The sequence below is a fragment of the Mus musculus genome, chromosome 1 (assembly GCF_000001635.26).
Source record: "Mus musculus strain C57BL/6J chromosome 1, GRCm38.p6 C57BL/6J".
Lineage (NCBI taxonomy): Eukaryota > Metazoa > Chordata > Mammalia > Rodentia > Muridae > Mus > Mus musculus.
Genome location: NC_000067.6, coordinates 153619207 through 153640677, shown reverse-complemented (window position 1 = coordinate 153640677; position 21471 = coordinate 153619207). Strand labels below are relative to the sequence as shown.

The 21471-nt window shown below is 45.2% G+C and overlaps 1 pseudogene; it reads left to right on the top strand.

Annotated features, from left to right (window-relative positions):
- Positions 19951-21209, top strand: Gm6652 (predicted gene 6652; annotated as a pseudogene).

The window sequence follows — 21471 nt, the reverse complement described above, 5'->3', positions numbered from 1 at the left end:
CCTTCACACAGCTGTAGCTCTGCCCCAAAGGCAAACTAAGAGAGCCAGTAGCACCAAGGTGGTCCAAGGCAGGCCATTTGAACTGATGGGCCACAGACAAGCATGGTTTATGTTTGAGCAGAGTTGTGGCATCATAGTAGAAGGCAACAAGGTGCCAGACACAGAGAAGGCAAATGAAAGTTATCATCTCCTTATACCATACTCATGCCCAAGCTTCCTTTGGGACAGTTGCAACTTTGTGTCCCTTAAAGCACTTGATGTGTCATAGAAGAGGTTCCTAGGATGCCCCAGATCTTCCCTGCTTTTCTGTATGGTTCTTGGATTTAAATATTTGTGTTAGGCTGGGCAGGACGGTGTATGCCTTTAAGCCCAACACTGTGGGAGGCAGAGGCAGGCAGATCTCTGTGAGTTGGAGGCCAACCTGGTCTACATTTTGAGTTCCAAGCCAACCATGGCTACCTAATGAGATCCTGTCTCAAACATAAACTAGTTTATTAATTATTTGTCATAGTATCTCAAAGGCCAAGAAGTCAACCAACTAACCTGACAAATAGGAGATCATTAAGATCGAAACTTAATGAAATTCTTCCTATATAAAAACAAATCTTCCAATAACTTCCTACAATGATCTAAAACACGTTTTTGAGAAAAGATCTCAGGTAGCCCAGATTGGTCTCAAATCCACTAAGCAGTCAAAGATGAATTTGATTTTCTGGTCCTTATAACCTCAATCTCCCAAGTGCTAAAATTACAAACTAAAATTTAGCCCTGGATAAATTTAAGAGTGTGTGTGTGAGAGAGAGAGAGAGAGAGAGAGAGAGAGAGAGAGAGAGAGAGAGAATCAGAGAGACAGACAGACAGAGACAGAGAGACAGAAAAAGAAAGAGAGAGACAGAGAGGCAGAGAGAGACAGAGAAGAATGGGTTTGTGTCAATATCCATGTATGGGCGTGGATGCAGAAGTGAGAGTCAAGGTGTGTTGTCTTCCGCAGCCACACCCTGCTTTACTTTTTGACACATTGTGTCTCCTGTACCTGCAGCTTGTGATTCAGCTCTGCTGACTGGCCTATGAGCTTCGGGGTTTCCTCACAGCCCTGGGGTTACGGATGCAGGCCTACCACTGTACAGTCTTTATGTGGCTGCTGGAGATGCCAACTCAAGTCAGCACTTTACCAACTGAGCCATCTCCCCAGCTCAAAATTCAATTCTTTAACTTTGTTATTTAAGCCCTAAATGGTAACCATAACGGGAATTTCATAGCAAGTCAAAAGTATAGGTCACTTGGAGGCAACTCAACGTGTTGAAAGGGATGAAAACTTGGCTCGTCAAGTTTGATCAAAGATGCTCAAACCTACTGTCCTTCTCTGACCGTCCACAGTGACCATAGCATAGAGCCCAGTGAGCCACCTCTATTGGGGGCACAATGGGTGGGTCATTGGAATGTTCACAGTGACAGATGGTCAGGAGCACTTGGGGTGTGGTCTCATCTGTGCATTCACTCAACACCCACCTAAGCTCCCTTTTGATCCCTTTAGTACCTATTATGTGTAGCACAACCTGCAACATGGCCAAGCTGGGTGTTCTGAGTGGCCCAGACGACAGCAGATACAGTTCTGAGCCTGTGTTCTAACCCAAATTGTCCCAAGATCTTCTAAACTCTTCTAGTTCTCTCTGGAAGGAGTGAAACACTCTCTCCTGCCACTCATGTTGGGTAAGGTGCCTGTGTCATAGCGAAAGCTGCAAACCAGGAGTTTTCCTGGCAAAGTTGGGACACTTCCATTACCTCAAGAGAAGATGATGCTACTGGGGATAATGAACTACTAGTGTCCTCAAAATCCTGATGCCACCCACACTGCACCCCGAGCCCCAACTCAAGAGTTGAGGCAGCAGATAGAAGCACTAATTTACCTCTAGTGAGGAGTAGGGTCTAAGGGGATAATTGCTCAGACTTAAGCGAAGTTAAAGAGTATCTCTTGGTTTTGTGTCAATTCACCACAATTAGTGAGTTTTTATGGCTGAGTTTTCTCCTATTTCATGGTCAAAGCAACCTCACACTTTCTTCCTCTGTTCTAAAGGGGAATACAGAACCAATACCAATTATAACCTGATTAGCTGGAAAAAAAAATTGGGCCAGCATAGGGTCACGGATAATAACCTCGGATGAGTCTGCAAATCATTTAACTGTGCCTCTCTGTCCTATATTTGCTTTGGTGAGCGCAGTTCAGGGTGCACTCACCTCTCTAATTAACTCTTTGTTTGCATTCCCTCAGCACATGCACCGGCAGAGAACTCAGGGAGGCACATTGTCATTGTCATAGAGTGGGCTGCGTATGTTGAGAGAAACTGCTTGGAAACAAAACTTCGTGGGAGTGAAGCCACAAACTGCAGGCTTCACTTCACAAATATTTATCAAACATCAACAAATGGCAAGACTTGGTTTCACTTGGTTTCACCGGAGACACAGAGGGGTGAGATCATCTTTGCTGTGAATGAGCTTGCCATCTTCTTAGGAGGTGTCTTAGTCAGTGTTCTATTGCTGTGGAGACACACCATGACCCAGGCAACTCTTATAAAATAAAGCCCTTAACTGGAGCTGGCTTACAGTTTCAGAGGTTTCGTCCATTATCATCATGGTAGGGTACATGGCAACAGGCAAACACGGAGCTAGAGGAGCCAAGAGTTCTACATCTGGATCTACAGGCAGAAGGAAGAGAGAGCCACTGGGCCTGGCTTGAGATTTGGAAACCTCAAAGCCCACCCTCTAGTGACACACTTCCTCCAACAAGGCTATACCTACTCCAACCAGGCCACACCTCCTAGTCCTTCTCAAGTAGAGCCATTCCCAACATGACTAAGCATTCTAAAAGCTAATATACGAGTCTATGGATTGTTCTTATTCAAAGAAACACAGGAGGAGAGTACACAAAGACTTTACCTTTATACAAAGATTTCACTGGAGCCCAAAGAGTGCTGTGTAACCAGAATGCCCACAGGACACCAGTGGCTTCTGATGTTGTAGGACTCAGAGCTGTTCCTTCAGTAACCATAGTGGTATGGACTTAGACATTCCCTTTGCTGCTAGGCACAATACCACATGCCTGAAATCCAACTTTTTGGAGGGCATAGTTAGGAAGATCAATGTTCAAGGCCAGCCTTGACTACATGAAACCCTGTCTCAAAAAAAGAAAGCAAAAACCCAAACCAAAAAAAAAAAAGCAGATGTTGGGGCCTGGGGGGAGAGAGAGGGAGGAAGGGAGGAAGGGAAGGGAAGGGAAGAAGGAGGGAGGAAGGCAGGAAACTGCTTTTGCTCTAAACTGTTGACCCACTTAGACCCTCAAGGTTCGATGAAAGCAGCACACCTCTGCCTCCATTTTGTTTAGTTCCTTTGCTCACTCATTTGCGACAGGATGTCACGAGGTAGCCAAAGCTGATCTCAGATAAGTGAGCAGTCTACCCATGTCTGCCTCCTGGGTGCTGGAACCTAAGGTATGTGCCATCTCCCCAAACAAGGGCAACTTCTTTAATCAACTGTCAATCCCCATGCTGATCCCATCGGAAGCATTCCGACAGTCTGCCCACACCCCCCCCCATCCTACCCCTCTTCCCCCACTCCCTCGCCCTGCTTTCTTGGAATGTGGGGAATCCTGTGTTTGGTCTCCAGCTGATAGCATTGTTTAGGGAGATAGTGGCCCTTAAGTAGTAGGGCCTACCTGGAGGAATTGAGTCGCCCTGAAGTGGTGGCATTGAAGAACTTTGATCCCTGCCCATCCCACCCCCCTCTGCTTCCTAATCGTCACAAATGCAAGCAAGCAAGCACCTACTACCTCCACCTCCACTCTGAAATGTTCCTGCTAACATCTTTCCCAACCTGATGGGCCAACCCCCCTCAAACCATAAGTCAAAATAAATCCTTCTGCCCTCAAGTTACTTTTTCTCAAGTATTTGGTCACAAAGACAAGAAGTAACTGATGCTCAGACTTAGCAGAAATGATTCCCGGGCTAAATGGGCATTCTCGGTTAAGTTGACATATAAAATCAACCATTATAATAATTGTTTTTTTAAAAAAAAAAAAGCAAAAGCTGCTTTAGCTTTGCAGTAGGTAAGTAGACTACAGAGCCTAGGAGTGATCTATAGTATTCATCAAATCACTAATACTAAAATAGAAGTGTGTATTTATGTGTTTACAGTAAATGGCAACATAACTTAAAACCATGATATAAAGAAGATGAAGTTTCTCTTGAAAGAATGCTCTGTATAGAAAAATTGTCAGACCCTTTTAATTATTACCGCAGGTTCCAGAGGCCCAGAATGCCTCTCACCACCCTACGTGGGGGCGTCAATAGCCTCCTACTTCAACAGCTTCTCCTACAAATGATGGGTTTGGGAGAAAGTCAAGTGTAGAGCAGCAGATGCTGAGCCACACACACCCCCACCAGGTACCAGGTTCAGTTCCCCAGCATCCTGAGAACAGACTCTCCTGTTCAGCTGGTGCTCTTAACCTGAGCTGGGGATGCTGCAGAGGAGAGATCTGAAGACCAAGGTGCAGAAAGTAATTAACCGCTTAAGCAAATATTCCAAAATATCTAGAGTCATTCTGTGTGTATGTCTGTGTCTGTGTGTCCCCAGCACAATGCCTTCTCCCATGGGCTGACCCCTAAGGTAATGTTGGTTTACATCAAAATTCATCTGTATCAAAACCTAAATTCCCTTGAGGCAGTAGTACTTGAGGCAAATGTTCCTTAGGGTGGTTCCTCTCAGCTTCCTCTCTCAACCAAGGCATTGACAGAAACAGCAAAAGATGGCGCCTGAGAAGATCATATAAAGAAAGGCCTCAGAAACAGAGGCTCAGAGCCCAAGGCAGCCCTTTTCACTTCACTTTACTTGGAGGAGCTCCAATTGAAGAATGTGGCCTCTTGCCCACTGAGAAAGATGAAGCCAAGTATGACTTGAGCCAGCTTTCTAAGAACGCTGGCCACAGGAACATGTCTTTGAATGCAATCCAAGTGCAAAACAGGGTAGAGTGTGCCAAAGACTCAAGACTTGGCATTAACATCTGTCAAACCACCCTTAGACTTCTTTTTTTGCTTCTTGGCATCTTACCATGACAGTAGCATTCCAACAAGCCCTTAACCTGGGGCCAGAGCATCTCTATGGCGTGATTAAGGAAAGTTCAAGGGCAGAGGTGCTGAAGACTTAGTCATCATAATCAATAAATAACACATATTAGGTACCCTTCTATATGCCAACGTGGTGTTTGGCTTTTTTTCGTGGTTTGGTGGTTTGAATGTAATGTCCCCTCAAAGTCTCTGGCATTTGGATACACAGTCTCCAGTTGGTGGTTGTTTGGGGAGGTGTGGCCTTGCTGGAGGAAATGTGTCATAGGCTTTCAGATTTCAGAGGACACATTCATGTCCAGTGTGCTCTCTGCTTCCTGTTTATGGTTTGACAAGTGAGCTCTCAGCAGCTGCTCCAGCTGCCTGCCACCTGCTACGTCCACTCCACCATCACTGACTCTTAACTATAACCCCCTTCTATAAGTTGTCTTGGTAATGGCGTTTTGTCGCAGCACTAGAAAAGTAACTAAAGTGAGTGGATTAGTTCTCTCAGTCATCAGAACTCCTGAGCTAAGTCTGCCACTAAGCAGATAATAAAGCTAAGGCACAGTGAAGTTGGGTATTGTGCATGGACACAGGGCTTGAACTAGTTCTAGCTGGAGCTAAGCTTGTGCGGTATGGGCTCTTAGCTAAAAGGCTAAGCGGCAGCAACCCTTACAATGGAGAGCCAGACCACCCATAGGAAAACATCACTTCCCTCTGTGGCTTCCTCTCAGCCTCATCTCTTACAGTGTGACCTGACACACTCATCCCTTCCTACTCCTTCCAAGGTAGCAATGGGTAGGACAGGGATCCTATTGTGTCCTTGAAGCAAATTCATGAAGGAGAGACAGACCTAGCTCCTAGCCACTGTTAATTCTGGTGCAACTAAGTCACCCTCTTAACAGAGGAGGACTCGAGCTCCATCCACTCCTGATATGAAGTAAAGGTTCTGACAAGAGGCTTGAGGCCATCCATAGACTGACAGCATAATGCCCATGACCTTGGAGTGTATCTTTCAACTACAGAAATAAGGGCAGGATAATTTTAGCCCCGCTCCATCTCTCCGACTCCCAGGCTGGCTCCCAGAGAGAGGCTGATTATGTCCCTATGCATTGAAGCCCTTAAACCCTGCCTAGAGTCACAGACCTCAAAGTTCAGAGAATGAGTTTAGGTCTCCCAGGGTGTAGGACTCGGTAACCTCCAACCTGTGTAGCAGTATTCCAGATCTGTCGTGTCTGCAGGAAGCCACTTCCTCCATGACTACTGGTATAAGGGATCTATGCCAGTAGACAAAAACCTACTACTTTGTAAAACCTCTTAACATCTACAAAGACACAACTGCTCCTGGGGTCTCTTCGACAAGACCCCCTTCTGAAGCAGCAATCAGCTCTGAAGAGACAGGAAATAGAAGAGATTAAAAAGGGCCTATTTGAGATGCCCAGGTAAAGACACCTTTGGCAGGTGCCTTCTCTGCTTCTGCATGCCTTCTCTTGTCTGTCTTCCATTCCAGTGTTTCTTCTGCTTCCTGGTTTTCTATTTCTGTTTCTACAGATGTGCTTTTATGTAGTGTGTAGATCAAGATCCTTTTTAGAACATTATCTGTCTTTCTCTCACATTCTCAATTGTCTAGACCTTATTTGCGGGTGGGAAACCCCCCAAGGTCTCCACTCTAACTCCCTTCTCTCGCTTCAGTCTGTCTCTCTGCCCACCAAAGTCCAGGCCTAAGTGATGGCTGGCAGGAGAGGCTGACTAATCTACTCTGTGAAGGGCACCCTTATGCAGACACCCTTCCCACTCAAGTCAGAAACCTCTCCCACAAATACCGGAGCCTTTCATTCTCTGGTTACAGCCCACAGATGAGGTACCTCACTCATAATAATCTTTAGAACTCAAGGACTGAGATTCCTTAGCTCTGGGTGAATCGTAAGTGCCTCCACAGAGCCACGGATGACCCAAGGGTCGGCCAACTGTTGCTAATTAATGACAGATTATCAAGGGATACTCTTCCTAGTTGGCATTCAGGGTTTTAAGAGGTTATCTCTATTTCCTGCTTTTAAGACAATGGATGCAGAGCTGTTCATGATTACAAGGCTCACTCTAATTCTTTAACTTTACCAATTTCATGAACTTGGACAATTTTGGCTCCTCTCTGCTTCCATTTCTTTCACCTATAAAGTGGGAAGAGTAAAAACTCCCAAGAGCAGAAGAGATGGGGCTGGGTTAACTAAAACTAAGGACGTGTGGAAAATCCTTACGAAAACCCACTACTTTGTAACTTAATTTTAATTATTATATATATTAAATATGTAATTTTATAGAAGGCATCTGAACATAGGTACTGTGCATGGATGGCCAGCACTGCTCCCAGAAGTCATGAATCATTAAATAAAAATCTCAGTACCAGGTATATTGTCTAAGTTATTGGTCAGGGAGGCCACAGAGGTCCCCAACACGACACAGAACTTTGCCAAGGCCTTTGATTGCCCATAATAACTACATGCTACAACCCCATTGCTGAAGATACTACACACTTGGCTAAAGGGCATAGAGGAGTCAAACTGAAAATGACTCCCTGCTGCTGGGGATGAAAAGTCACCGAGAGTCTTGACCAGTCTGCTATCACCTAACACAGCAAACCCCGTGTGCCATAATCCTGACCTGACAGACAAGATATGTCCACAGTGCAGTAGTGGAATGAGTGCTATGCGGATAACCAAATGACTTCAGTTTGGGTTTGAGGCCAGCTCCGTAGGAGGAAGCTCATGTCTGATACTAGAAAAGCCACGGTTGGTGTGTTCACAGATCACTTCCTTCTAAATACTTATGCCCACAGATCCGTGCCAATCTCAACTTTGACCAGGTTTCTACTTTGTACTTGGCAGCAGAAACTCATAACTGGTCAATGAGCTGAGAATTAGTGACCATTGAGTGCTTTGCCCTAAATGGGACATATGTAATAGCCCACCACCACCAAGACCCATGGAACGGCTTAGACAAGGGAGCAGAACAAATGTAAGAGTTATTGGACGGAGAGGAAGACTATAAAATGCAGTCTTTGAACGTGACAAGGCCGTCACACTCATGTGATTTCACCTACATGAGACCTATACAGGATCAAGCCAGTCAGTATCCTGGCATGATGGGGGAAGGGCTCATAAGGCTCCACCCTTAGCTGAGGAGTAAGTAACCGGCCGTTGATAATAGAGATTTCATTGTCTTTAGGGTGTGGCCTCTGGTGGGTTGCCCATACTCCAGTTAATGGGCTCATACCCATGCCAGCAACAGTAACAGGACTTAGTGAGTTATTAAAGATAAGAGGAGCTGAAAGAGGAGGAGGAAGAGAAGAAATAATGAAGATGGGAAGATGATGTGTTGGGGAGGAGATCAGGGAGGAAGGGAAGGGTAACGGGAATAGATATGATCAAAATACAGTGTGTGTGTGTGTGTGTGTGTGTGTGTGTGTGTGTGTGTGTGTGTGTGTGTGAAATCACTAAGGAATAAGTTTTAAATGATTTTAAAGTTACCCATCTCTCGGAGCCATTTTATCAAACAAATGTGCATCTCTTAGTTTCTGCTACAAGCAACAGAACCAGCTCCAGGCAACTCAGCCAATGACACACTTCCCATATTCAAAAGAAACACAGGATGCTCGGGTTGCAGCAAAGCCCAGACCAGGGAAGACTCTGGGTTTCAGGACAGGAAGTTTTTTCAAGACAGGCCTGACTGGATTAACACTCTGCAGCCATTGTCCACCCTTGTTAGCCTCAACTTCACCTTTCCTAGTTACAAAGAAAGAAAGGCAGCATGCTTGCTTTAGCAGAGGTTCTCTTTACAGAGGAAGACACAGAACTATGATTTATAAGACAAAGGACTAAAATAAGGCCTGTAGCTGGGCACAGTGACACACACCTTTCACCCCAGCACTCAGGAGGCAGAGGCAGAGGCAGGCAGATCTCTGTGAGTCTGAGGCTAGCCTGTCTGCATAGAGAGTTCCAGGACAGCCAGAGCTACATAGAGAAACCTGTCTCAAAAGAAACATAAGGCCCAATATTACCATAGGAACAAAATAAGAAGAGTCTTAGACAACCAAACAGCAAATTCTCACCACACCTGCAAATAAACAGCCCTCTTCACCTATCCTACTCATTCCTGAGTGTGGGTTTCACCTCCTGCTGGCCTGCGACATGATTGACGTCACCCAGCCACACCCTCACACCTCCCTCACACGTCATAGGCATGCCTCACCCTCTTCATACTGCAGAGTCCGCTTCCCCAGGCCGCTTTATGCTATGCTTTTCCCGAATCCCAGACAATCCTCACCCCTGCCCATGGCCCTGGGCGGCCTACAGTGTCCTCCTCCACAAGGTTGTGACTATGCATGACTAATAAAATACTGGTCATCTCATTCTGGTGTCAGGATTCAGCGACACCAGGCCCTAAATCAGGGATCAATCCCTCCCCAGTAAGGTGAGAGGGAGATAAAAACCAAAGGGAACCAATGGTCCCCCGTAGGATTACACACAGGAGACACATGGGAAGATGTGTGGGTCTCAAAAGAAAATCAAGGTGTTGTTTTCAGAAAATCTGAAGAAACAAAGAACTAGGGAAATAGCCAGGTGTCCTTTCCATACTTCCTGACACAGGCTTTCCACGGTGCCCAAGAAATAAGATTTTGGGTTTGTTTTGGTGGTGTTGTTGTTGTTGTTGTTGTTGTTGTTGTTGTTGTTGTTGTTTTATGTCTTGTTTTAAGACAGGGTCTCTTTCTATAGTACAGGCTGACCTCAAAATTTACAATCCTTCTGCCCCAGCCTCCAGAGTGCAGAGATTACAGGCCTTTGCCACTACACTCCTCTACAAGTGATTACGTGTTTTTAATGTTACATAGTAGTCCTGTTTCCACACTGTGCTAAAAGTCAGCCAAGTCTGCGGAAAGGCACTTTGACTGTTGTCTCTCTCATTTTATTGATTTGGCTTTGTCCTCCTCCCTACAACCTTTCTCCATCATCTTCAAGCCTATGCAGGACAACGGATATCAGGAAATCTAACAGCGTAGATACCTTTCTAGTGCCTCAAGTATGAAACATAGGTGCTGACAGAGTCCCTAGTAAGAGACTCCTGGTCAGACAAGTAACCAGGGGCCCAAGCAATGGCTCAGATAGGCATCTTGCTCTACAAATCAAGTTAGTCAGCCTAAAATGCATTCCTCTGGAAGCAGACAGATGATGGTCTCTCCGCCAGGGGTTGTGCTGCATGGCTCTGATCCCAGCATTTAGAACATAAGACGCAGAAGGACCTTCAAGGTCCGTCTTAACCATATAGTGAGTTAGAGGCTAGCCTAGGTTACATGAGAAAGAACAAGGAAAGGAGGAGGAGAAACAGGAATGGGGGGGATAACCCCTGTACACGCCACTGGTGTTTTACACCCCAGATAAATTAAAATCCCTTTCTGGCAAGGAGTGGCCTTAGTAGACAGTGTAGCTGCTGCGTTCTAATCACAGGTGACAGGGAGAGTCCTCTGACCCCAAGTGTTAACCTCTTGTCTATCATTCTGTCATTAAAATGTCATTCTTCCAGATTTCAAGAGTCCCCTTCCAAATGTCACAGGCCCCATTTTGTCAGCAAGTACTTCACCTTTGCGGAGGTTTGCTCTCCTTAGCAGAGACCAAAATAGAACACAGACTGGGTACCTGAGTGGAAGCGGAACACCTGACTAGGACAGGACCCAGGAGAGAGGAAAGGAGGACTGGAAAATGGCTGGGGACCCACACCACTGACAAACATCAAGACAACTAGTCAGTGGACCAGGGTCAGCCAGCTCTGCTCCCACCATGTACTGAAACAGTCCAGCTCAGCGAGACCTCTGCAGCCTGGCCTCAACTTACCCATATGCTGGAAGCCTGAGAACATAATATCTGTATAAAGACAATGGCCTGGGAGAGCAGGTGTGATTCCAAACCTCCCAGATGTGCTCGACACCTGGGCTCTCATTTCCTTGAACACAGGAAACCCCAGCCCTATCTTTCCACTTTGACCCTTGTTTTCCTCCACCCCACCCCCACCACTTTAATACTTTTACTTCATATTCTTCTTGTGAAGGTGCACATACGGTCTTTATGGCAGCAGAGTGGCAGTAACAGCAGCAGTGAGGGCCACCATTTTTGAGAGATTTTATTAAATGTTGGGAACTCGATGGTACTATAACACCTTGCAAGTGGACTCTGCATTCCACTGAAGACATCTAAATCCACAAATAGTGGGGGTTGGGGATGGGGAGCTGGAATTCAGTTCTAGCTCCAAAAGCCTCAGACACATCTGCTCTTTGGAAAAGGACATGTCAGGTGTGCCATCATGCCTTTTTTTAAAAAATATTTTTTATTACATATTTTCCTCAATTACATTTCCAATGCTATCCCAAAAGTCCCCCATACCCTCCCCCCGACTTCCCTTCCCACCCATTCCCATATTTTTGGCCCTGGCGTTCCCCTGTACTGGGGCATATACAGTTTGCGTGTCCAATGGGCCTCTCTTTCCAGTGATGGCCGACTAGGCCATCTTTTGATACATATGCAGATAGAGACAAGAGCTCCGGGGTACTGGTTAGTTCATAATGTTGTTCCACCTATAGGGTTGCAGATCCCTTTAGCTCTTTGGGTACTTTCTCTAGCTCCTCCATTGGGGGCCCTGTGATCCATCCAATAGCTGACTGCGAGCATCCACTTCTGTGTTTGCTAGGCCCCGGCATAGTCTCACAAGAGACAGCTACATCTGGGTCCTTTCGATAAAATCTTGCTAGTGTATGCAATGGCGTCAGCGTTTGGAAGCTGATTATGGGGTGGATCCCTGGATATGGCAGTCTCTACATGGTCCATCCTTTCGTCTCAGCTCCAAACTTTGTCTCTGTAACTCCTTCCATGGGTGTTTTGTTCCCACTTCTAAGGAGGGGCATAGTGTCCACACTTCAGTCTTCATTCTTCTTGAGTTTCATGTGTTTAGCAAATTGTATCTTATATCTTGGGTATCCTAGGTAGTACTACTCAGCTATTAAAAAGAATGAATTTATGAAATTCCTAGCCAAATGGATGGACCTGGAGGGCATCATCCTGAGTGAGGTAACACATTCACAAAGGAGCTCACATAATATGTACTCACTGATAAGTGGATATTAGCCCAAAACCATGCCTTAACGATGTTTCATTTCAACACATGCTGGGAGCAGAGCTGGCTGAACTAGTTCACTGGGAAGCTTAGCTACACTCTCGTAAAGGACCCAAAGAGTGTTATGGTTTCTTGTGTCTGTTTTACTCAGGTGTAATGAATTTAAACTCTTTGACATCAATCCATGCCACACCTACCCCATGTGATGGTTTGTATGTGCTTGGCCCAGGGAGTGGCACTATTAGGAGATGTGGCCTTGCTGGAGTAGGTGCATCACTGTGGGTGTGGGCTTAAGACCCTCACTCTTAGCTGCCTGGAAGAGGTCTCTCCTGTTTGCCTCCAGAACAAGATGTAGAACCCTCAGTTCCTCCTGCACCATGCATGCCTGGATGCTGCCATGCTCCTGCCTTGATGATTATGGACTGAACCTCTGAACCTGTAAGCCAGCCCCAATTAAATGTTGTCCTTATCAGACTTGCCTTGTCATGGTGTCTGTGCACAGCAGTAAAACCCTAACTAAGACAGCCCATGACCCAGGTCTCCAACCTCTGGCACCTAAGAAAATATATTTCTTTTCCATTTGTGTTTTATCCCAACTCCATGAATCTCTTGTCTTTTTTGAGTGCCCTTATTGATGTATCTTCTCAGTGTGTTCTCATATCACCCACAGCTTGAACATAAAAATGTCTGTGCCTTAGAACACCATATGAATAGCATTTACACCTTTTAAAGCCGTGGGCATCTTTTAAAATACCCACATTTTATAATAAACAATACCATTTAGGGTGTTCTAACATAGAAGTATTCTTTTCCTTCTGTTCTTCTATTGTAGTCATGGAGACCTCTGAGTTGGTTGAAATGAACAGACAAAATTAAAAGCTGCATAAAAAGTTGGTGGGAAATAATGCTGACGGTTTCTGCCTCAGCTTTTTGTGTCTGAGGATGTCAATCATACTTCAGGCATTACCTCATTCTGATCTCGCCCTAAGGTAGGAAATAGTCAGGTGCTCTCTTGGTCAGAAGATGCACACAGGACTCCAGCAAAGAGGAGAAGGGGATGTCTTACAGTCACTAGAATGGAAGTCGAAATATGAAAGATGCTTGTCACCCTATTATTTGGCATCGGGCTGGCCGTACTAATTGTTTGAATTTAATATTTAATCAGAAAGCAATTAAGGCTAAATCTAAGGTCACACTCACTCTTGAATTTACTGTCAAAAAAAAAAAAAAAGTAGAAGGACTAGTGAGGTAGCTCAGCAGGCGAAGGTGCCTATCACAAAGATGCCTGCCACCGTGCCTAGTGACCTGAGCTAGCTAGATCCCCAGGCCCCATATGGTGGTATCAGGAAGACCAACTCCCAAAACTGTCCCCTCTCCCACACTCCAAATAAAAAAAAAATAGTTTAAAAAAATTAAACTATTTGTTGTGTATTGGTTTTGTTTTGTAAGGAATGGAAAGGAAAAAAAAAAAAAACAACCAAACAACCAAATAAATAAACCCAGCCTTCTCTGTGTCACTCACCTTGGTGAAAGCAGCTGTCTAAATACCTCTTGCTATCACCACAGGATGTCTATAAGACACAAATCTCATCAATTTACTCTACATTGACCATGGAATGAACACGAAACTTCCTGCTGACACACTTAGCCTCTGGGATTTGATCTCTTGCCTACTTTCCTGCTTCTTCATTCACCCAACCCCCACTGCCATGCTGTAGTTACTACACACTATTAGCAACTCGAAGTTATTTAGACAGACATGCCGCTGTTCAAGCCATTTCCTTTGCCTGGAAGCATCCCTTCTGCCCTACAGCGGACATTCCAACCCAGGCAGGCCAGGAAGGTCTTTTTGAGTCAATCAACCAGTCTTTCCCTCTTGCGTGTGTTCTCTCTCTCTCTTTTTCTCTCTCTCTCTCCTCTCCCTCTTTATGAACATTTTCTCTTTCTCTTTTCTTTCTTTCTTTCTTTCTTTCTTTCTTTCTTTCTTTCTTTCTTTCTTTCTTTCTTTCTTTCTTTCTTTCTTTCTTTTTGGCAGTGCCAGTATCATATCACAGGCCTGTACTACCAGATTTATGCCATGCTGCAGACTGAACCAAAGGCTTCATTTGTTCCTACCAGCTAAGCACTGGACTGGCTGAGCCATGGTTACTGTTTGAAGGTAACTTTTATTTATTACAAAAGGACTACATACGCAATATGTTTTTTAAATATGCATACAAATAAAGAAAATAAAGATATCTATGATCCCACTCCCCTGCGATAGGTCCTGTTCACATTTTGACCTACGCCTTATGTTCTTTGCACAAAGACATTTTCTGCCACACCAGCATGACTTCTGAGACATCGAGAATGCCAGTTCCTATAAGAAGACTTTCTTACCTTTCCTCCCCCTCAGCTTCCCACATGCAATCTCGCTACTCCCACCCAGCCTTCAGCTGGGTCTCACTTGAAAGTCTCACTGGAGACAGGCCTTGCCTGGCCCCCATAGCAAACTCCACAGCCAGGTACTCTCCCAAGAGCAGCAGCAGCAGCAGCAGCTTTTCCTCGCCTGACTCAACCTGAATTTGGAATCAGATACGTAAATAACCAAGCTTCTCTTCATCCAGAATTTTCGCATCTTGCTGGTTCACTCAGCCCGAAGAAAAAAAGAAAATAGTGGGTTTGCCCCTCCTCAACCAACACAGACAGAAGACAGACATAAATAGTATGATTAAAGCCCACAATTTCGATTCAACATAAGCTTTCAGCATTCCAGAGGCATGGGCTTGCACGTGAAGCCTCTACCACAGGAGAACACCAGCAGGCTTGGAGTTTGGGTTCAATAAGTCTAACATAGTAAGCTACACTGATTCTTCCATCCAAGGGCCATACTTTGAAAAATCTCAACTTACATCATGGTCTACTGGGGCTGAGAGAAGCCCAGGGGTGATGCAGAGCTTGGATTTTAGAAGTCAGCCACAGTCAACCGGAACAGCGGCTAGACAGCCTCATCGGCTCCCAAGCCAGAATTACATTGTTCCTGCTGTCCTGAATAACCCTTGCAGGTAGACGTTAATTATGCCCCTTTGCCAATTAGGATATTGAGACTCAGAATAATCAATAGTCAAACCACTATTGAGTCCAATAGCCTGGATTTAAACTTCTATTTGTGTGGCTCTTAATGGCCAATGCTCTTGGCTAGGATTTATTTTGGGAACCTGGGTTTGAATGCTAGCCCCATGGCTCTTTTGGCCCTCACATCATGGTCCAAGATCAAGTACAGATGAAATCAGCTGACTTTGTTTTGGCGACGATTACAATTTAGTGGGAAGTAAATGTGTTTTAGAAAGCAGGCAAAAGTATGCTTCGTGCTTGTGCAAATTGCTAAGCCGCCGCATCTATCCAGCTTCAATCTCCTCCAAAGCCATAAAGAACATCTAACATTCATCTCAAGAAATTTAGAGCCAGTGGCTAAGGAGATGGTTCTGTTGGGAAAGTACTTAGTACATAAGGAAGTGCTGAGTGCGGTCCCCGGCATCCACATAAAAACTCAGCACTCAGTATACCACTAACCCCAGCAACACAGAGGCAGACACAGGAGAACCCCTTCAGTTCCGTGGACGTCCAGCCTAGTGGAATCAGAAAGCTCCAGATTCCCTGAGAGAGCCTGTCACAAAATAAAGTTGAGAGCAATTGATAAAGACACGTGACATTGATTTCCAGATGCTGCACACTGTCTACAAGTACACCATAGAGAGGGGAGCGGGGGGAGGGAAGAAGAAGGAGAGGAGGAAGAGGGGTGACAGAGACAAAGAACCCTAATTGGTTGGTAGGTTCAGGGTTAATGTACAGTGAACACTCTGTCACTGGCAGAAGACCTGTGGGTGGCTCTCACTACTATTGCCAGCTCTGTGACTTGTGTATAAACTTGTGTATAGACTGAGGGCCTTGCGGAACACCTAAACAGACTCTGAGATAACAGAGCATAGCCCTCTACACTGAAGTCATATGTAGTTGAATGGAAAGCACACAGTGTCCTGTCAGAATAAAGGGAAAATCATTTTCTCTGTCAACAGGAGAACACCGGAGCTGATGCTGGAGGGTGGATGGGAAGACAGAAGAGGCTACGAGAAGCATCAACAACTTCCCTATGGAAAGGTGGCAGGCTCCTTCTTCTTTCTCAAGCTGAGAGTTTCTCTTCCCTGTTCCCATCAATGACTCTGAAGTGACACTATGGTGATGAGGTGACAGGTCTAACCTGTGGTGATGAGGTGACAGGTCTAACCTGGAGCACAGGTGGAATCTGCGCTGCAGTTGATTTCATCACTCACATCCCATCCAAGATTAAAACTAAGTCTGGTCTTTGGGGTATTTAAAGAGGCCCTCGGTACTGGGTCTTCACCCCACACTGGCACACCTTCAACTTTTATCCTTCCTATATTTCCTTCAAATAACATAGCACTATCCGAAATGACAGCATTCGTTTGTCTGTTAACTATCTCATCCTCCTGCAAGAAAGTAAACTCCAAGAAAAGAAGACTGTTTCTTGTCTTCACCACTGATGTGTCTGTCCTCACTCCCAGGACAGTCCCTGGTGTATACTGTATTCACTACTGATTACGTGTGTATTAAATACATGAAGAAATAAATGCATAGTTATTTAAATAACAGAAACAAACGGATCTTTTTCTCCAAAGTATACTTCTCATTGAGTGAGACAGTAATCCAATTATCCTAATAATATACTTAGTTGTATTTCACCAAAGGGAGCAGCTGCAAAGGACTTAGCTTGCGAACTTAAACTCATTTGAGTTTAGACTTGTCTAAACTTACCAGGGATGTAATGGCCCTCACCAAAGGAGCCAAAACACCCCTGCCAGAGAATAAGATCTGAGCGACAGGAGACACGGAAGAAAGGCTTCATGCCAGTGTTAAGCTATATTTTCTGAGTTCAGCCAGGTTCAGCTTCCAGGTGTGCCCCATAACCAGGGATTTGCACCTGACTCCTACAAAGAGTGACAACAAACCTCTCAGGGCCATCATTGAACTCAAGAGAGGCAGTGTTCAATAAATACATTTGAAAAAAAATGCCAAAGATAATCTCCAATCTCAAGCGGCACCTTGGCACTTTCAAAGGCTTTAGAAACATCTTGTCAAGCAATGTGGCAATGCTCTGGGTGACATTAGCATCACTTCCTGAATCAGTCACGCCTTGGCAAATGTCAGCAGTGGACTCTTGAGTGGGCATGATAATGATCTCAGAGACGCAAGCTAAGAAGGAGAAGATTAATGCAGCCCGGAAGACAGCCCAGACACAGACTCCAGAACCCTTGAACAGAGAATCTTTAGAGGGAAGAGAGAACAAAAATATCATTTTTATATGGCACTCAAGAGTCTGGGGCAAGAAGATTGCTACAGGTTCAAGGCCAGCCTGGTATACATATTGAGAATATCCCCCCAAAATAATACTCTTTTACAGCTGTTATGACCATCTTTTATAAAAGTCTTTTTGTGGTTTGAGTACCATAATATGCTTGCTTAGAAAGGGGAAGGGAGAGCAACCCAAATAAATTTGGGTCAGGTTAAACAATTTCCTCAGTTTTTTTTTTTTTAATGTGCACTGGTGATTTGCCTGTGTGTATGTCTGTGTGCGGGTGTCAGGGTCTGGAATTACAGACAGTTGTGAGCTACCATGTGGGTACTGGCATTTGAACCTGTGTCCTCTGGAAGAGCAGTCAGTGCTCTTAACCACTGAGCCATCTCTCCAGCCCCCTCTTTCCTCACTTTAAATCAACCTCAACTCATTAATATGTGTCTTAGTAACTTTCCTATTATGATTAAAAAACAACAACAACAACAACAACACTGTGACCAAGGCAATTTATAGAAGTGTTTAAATTGGAACTTCTAGTTCCAGAGGGTTAGAGTTTATAACCATCAGGATAGGTTGTATGGCAGCAGGCAGGCAGACCTGGCACTGGAGAAGTAGCTTACATCTTGATCCACAAGCATGAGACAGAGAATGAAAGAGAGATAACTTGGAATAGTGTGGACTTCTAAAATCTCAAAACCCACACCTGTGACACATGTCCTCCAATAAGGCCACACCTCCTAATCCTTTCCAAACAGTTCCACCAACTAGGGACCAAGCATTCAAACGTACAAGCCTGTGGGGGCCATTCTCACTCAAATCACCACAATATATTAGAAAAAATATGCACACATTCATAAATCTGACTGTATGGATATAACAGGGAGATGGGACATTCTAACAGGACTGTCCAAGGGAAAAAAACAACCCACATAAATAAGAATAAATGAGTTATTAAACTAAATCTTAGTTTGGTGTGCTTTAACACCAGCACTCAGGAGGCAGGGGCAGGCAGATTTCATTGGGGAAGGAGGAGACTGACGACCAGTTAAGGATGAGATGCTGGGAGCAAGAACATCTGAGCTGGTCCAGCCTGGGCTACATGGCAAGTTCCAGGCCAGTCACACAGTGAGAACTTAGAATAAAAACAAGGCAGACATGGTGGCACGTGTCTTTAATCTCAGCATTTGGAAGGCAGAGACAAACAGATCTCTGTGAGTTCAAGGTCATCCTAGTCTACATAGTGCTTTCCAGGACAACCCTGGCAATACAGAAGAGATCTTATCTCAAAAAAATAATAATAAGCATAGTCATTGTCACCCACCCCAATTATCTGTAGCAGTGGCTGAAGTCTTCCTCAGTTTCTTTCTGCTCTTACCTGCTCACTCCTCGTCTGCCCAGCATCTCACCTCTATTACTCGTCCCCAGTCTCCTCCCTGAACTACCCAGCCTCCTAGCATCTCACCCTCACACTGGTCCCCTGTCTCCTCCCTCCCAGCATCTCACCCTCACACTGGTCCCCTGTCTCCTCCCTCCCAGCATCTCACCCTCACACTGGTCCCCCAGTCTCTTCCCTCCCAGCATCTCACCCTCACACCGGTCCCCCAGTCTCTTCCCTCCCAGCATCTCCCCCTCACACTGGTCCCCCTGTCTCCTCCATCCCCATCCTCCCTGCACTCTCCACCTCCAAGGCTGAGGACTGTATAGAACAAAGTATCCTTCCTCCCGGTAAGTAACCAGAAACACTTACCATCATTTTCCTGTTTCAGAGAAATCAAAGCCGGCTGGAGGCGGGGAAGGGGGTGGACAATTTTAGGTGAGGACAGAGGGAAAAAAAATTACAGTCTCTAAAAAGTCATTTCTACATGATAAGTGCATCTTTATAAAAGGTACTGTACTTCAAAAGAGAGCAAAATTGATGCAAATGTGGAAGAAATAAAAGGCCATCTTAGGAATAGAAATATAAAATTGCTCCAAGTATTCAAAATCATAAGAAAATCCTACTTTTCATTTACATACATGAGAAAGAAGAAAGTGTTACAGAGAAATTAAACAAAGGCGATATGTTTATAGCATTCCAAGCCATTGCTAGCCAAGTCTATAAAATGCATTATATACCACACCTTAATTACTTATGAATTTCTTATGAATTTTTTCTCCAAACTCTTCAGCTGATTTGCCACTCCCTCTATGCTCCACAGTGTAGCCCATTTTATTAACCCTAGGTTCCAGCCAGTTTTCTTTTCTTTTTTTTTTCATATTTTATCCTCTTTATTTTGCATTGGTGAGAAATTATATATTTTGAACTCATGTTTTTTGTTGTTGTTTATTTATTAAATATTTATTTCGAGAACCACCAGCTCCCCGCCGGGTCCAGCGGACACCTCGAAGCAAGAGAGCAACATGGCAGCTCCAGCTAAGGGCAAGAACCTGTCCCTGGTGGTGCACGGACCTGGAGACATCCGCCTGGAGAACTACCCAATACCTGAGCTCGGCCCAAATGATGTGTTACTAAAGATGCACTCGGTGGGGATTTGCGGCTCAGATGTTCACTACTGGGAGCATGGACGAATTGGGGACTTTGTTGTGAAAAAGCCAATGGTGCTTGGGCATGAGGCTGCTGGAACAGTCACAAAAGTAGGAGAGTTGGTGAAACATCTGAAACCAGGAGATCGGGTTGCCATCGAGCCTGGCGTTCCCCGAGAAGTAGATGAGCACTGCAAGATTGGCCGGTACAACCTGACGCCAACTATCTTCTTCTGTGCCACGCCCCCGGATGATGGAAACCTCTGCCGCTTCTACAAGCACAATGCTGACTTCTGCTACAAGCTTCCTGACAGTGTCACTTTTGAAGAAGGGGCCCTGATTGAACCTCTCTCTGTGGGGAATCTATGCCTGCCGTCGAGGTTCAGTTTCCCTGGGGAACAAGGTCCTTGTGTGTGGCGCTGGGCCAGTTGGGATGGTCACTTTGCTTGTGGCCAAAGCAATGGGAGCTGCTCAAGTTGTGGTGACTGACCTATCCGCTTCTCGGTTGACCAAAGCCAAGGAAGTTGGAGCAGACTTTACCATCCAGGTTGGCAAAGAGACCCCTCAGGAAATTGCCAGTAAGGTGGAAAGCCTGCTGGGAAGCAAGCCGGAGGTTACCATTGAGTGCACAGGAGCCGAGTCCTCCATCCAGACGGGCATCTATGCCACTCACTCTGGTGGGACCTTGGTGATTGTGGGAATGGGCGCCGAGATGGTCAATTTACCCCTGGTGCACGCAGCCATTCGGGAAGTGGATATCAAAGGCGTGTTTCGATACTGCAACACGTGGCCGATGGCAATTTCCATGCTTGCATCAAAGACGTTGAATGTAAAGCCCTTAGTTACCCACAGATTCCCCCTGGAGAAGGCAGTTGAAGCCTTTGAAACAGCCAAAAAGGGAGTGGGGCTGAAAGTTATGATCAAGTGTGACCCCAATGACCAAAACCCCTAGATGTGAATTGATCTATGCCCTCAGCCCACTCTCTCAGCATCCGAGAGCTAAATGGCTAGAAGGGGAGGCCGTAAATCCAGAACTTTCTTTTGAATGGTAAAAATAATAAACTCATAAGCGGAGAGCCTAAAAAAAAATATTTATTTCATTTACATTTCCAATGCTATCCAAAAAGTCCCCCACCCACTCCCACTTCTTGGCCCTAGTGTTCCCGTGTACTGAGGCAGATAAAGTTTACACGACCAATGGGCCTCTCTTTCCACTGATGGCCGACTAGGCCATCTTCTGATACATATGCAGCTAGAGACACGAGCTCTGGGGGGTACTGGGTAGTTCATATTGTTGTTACACCTATAGGGTTGCAGATCCCTTTAGCTCCTTGGGTACTTTCT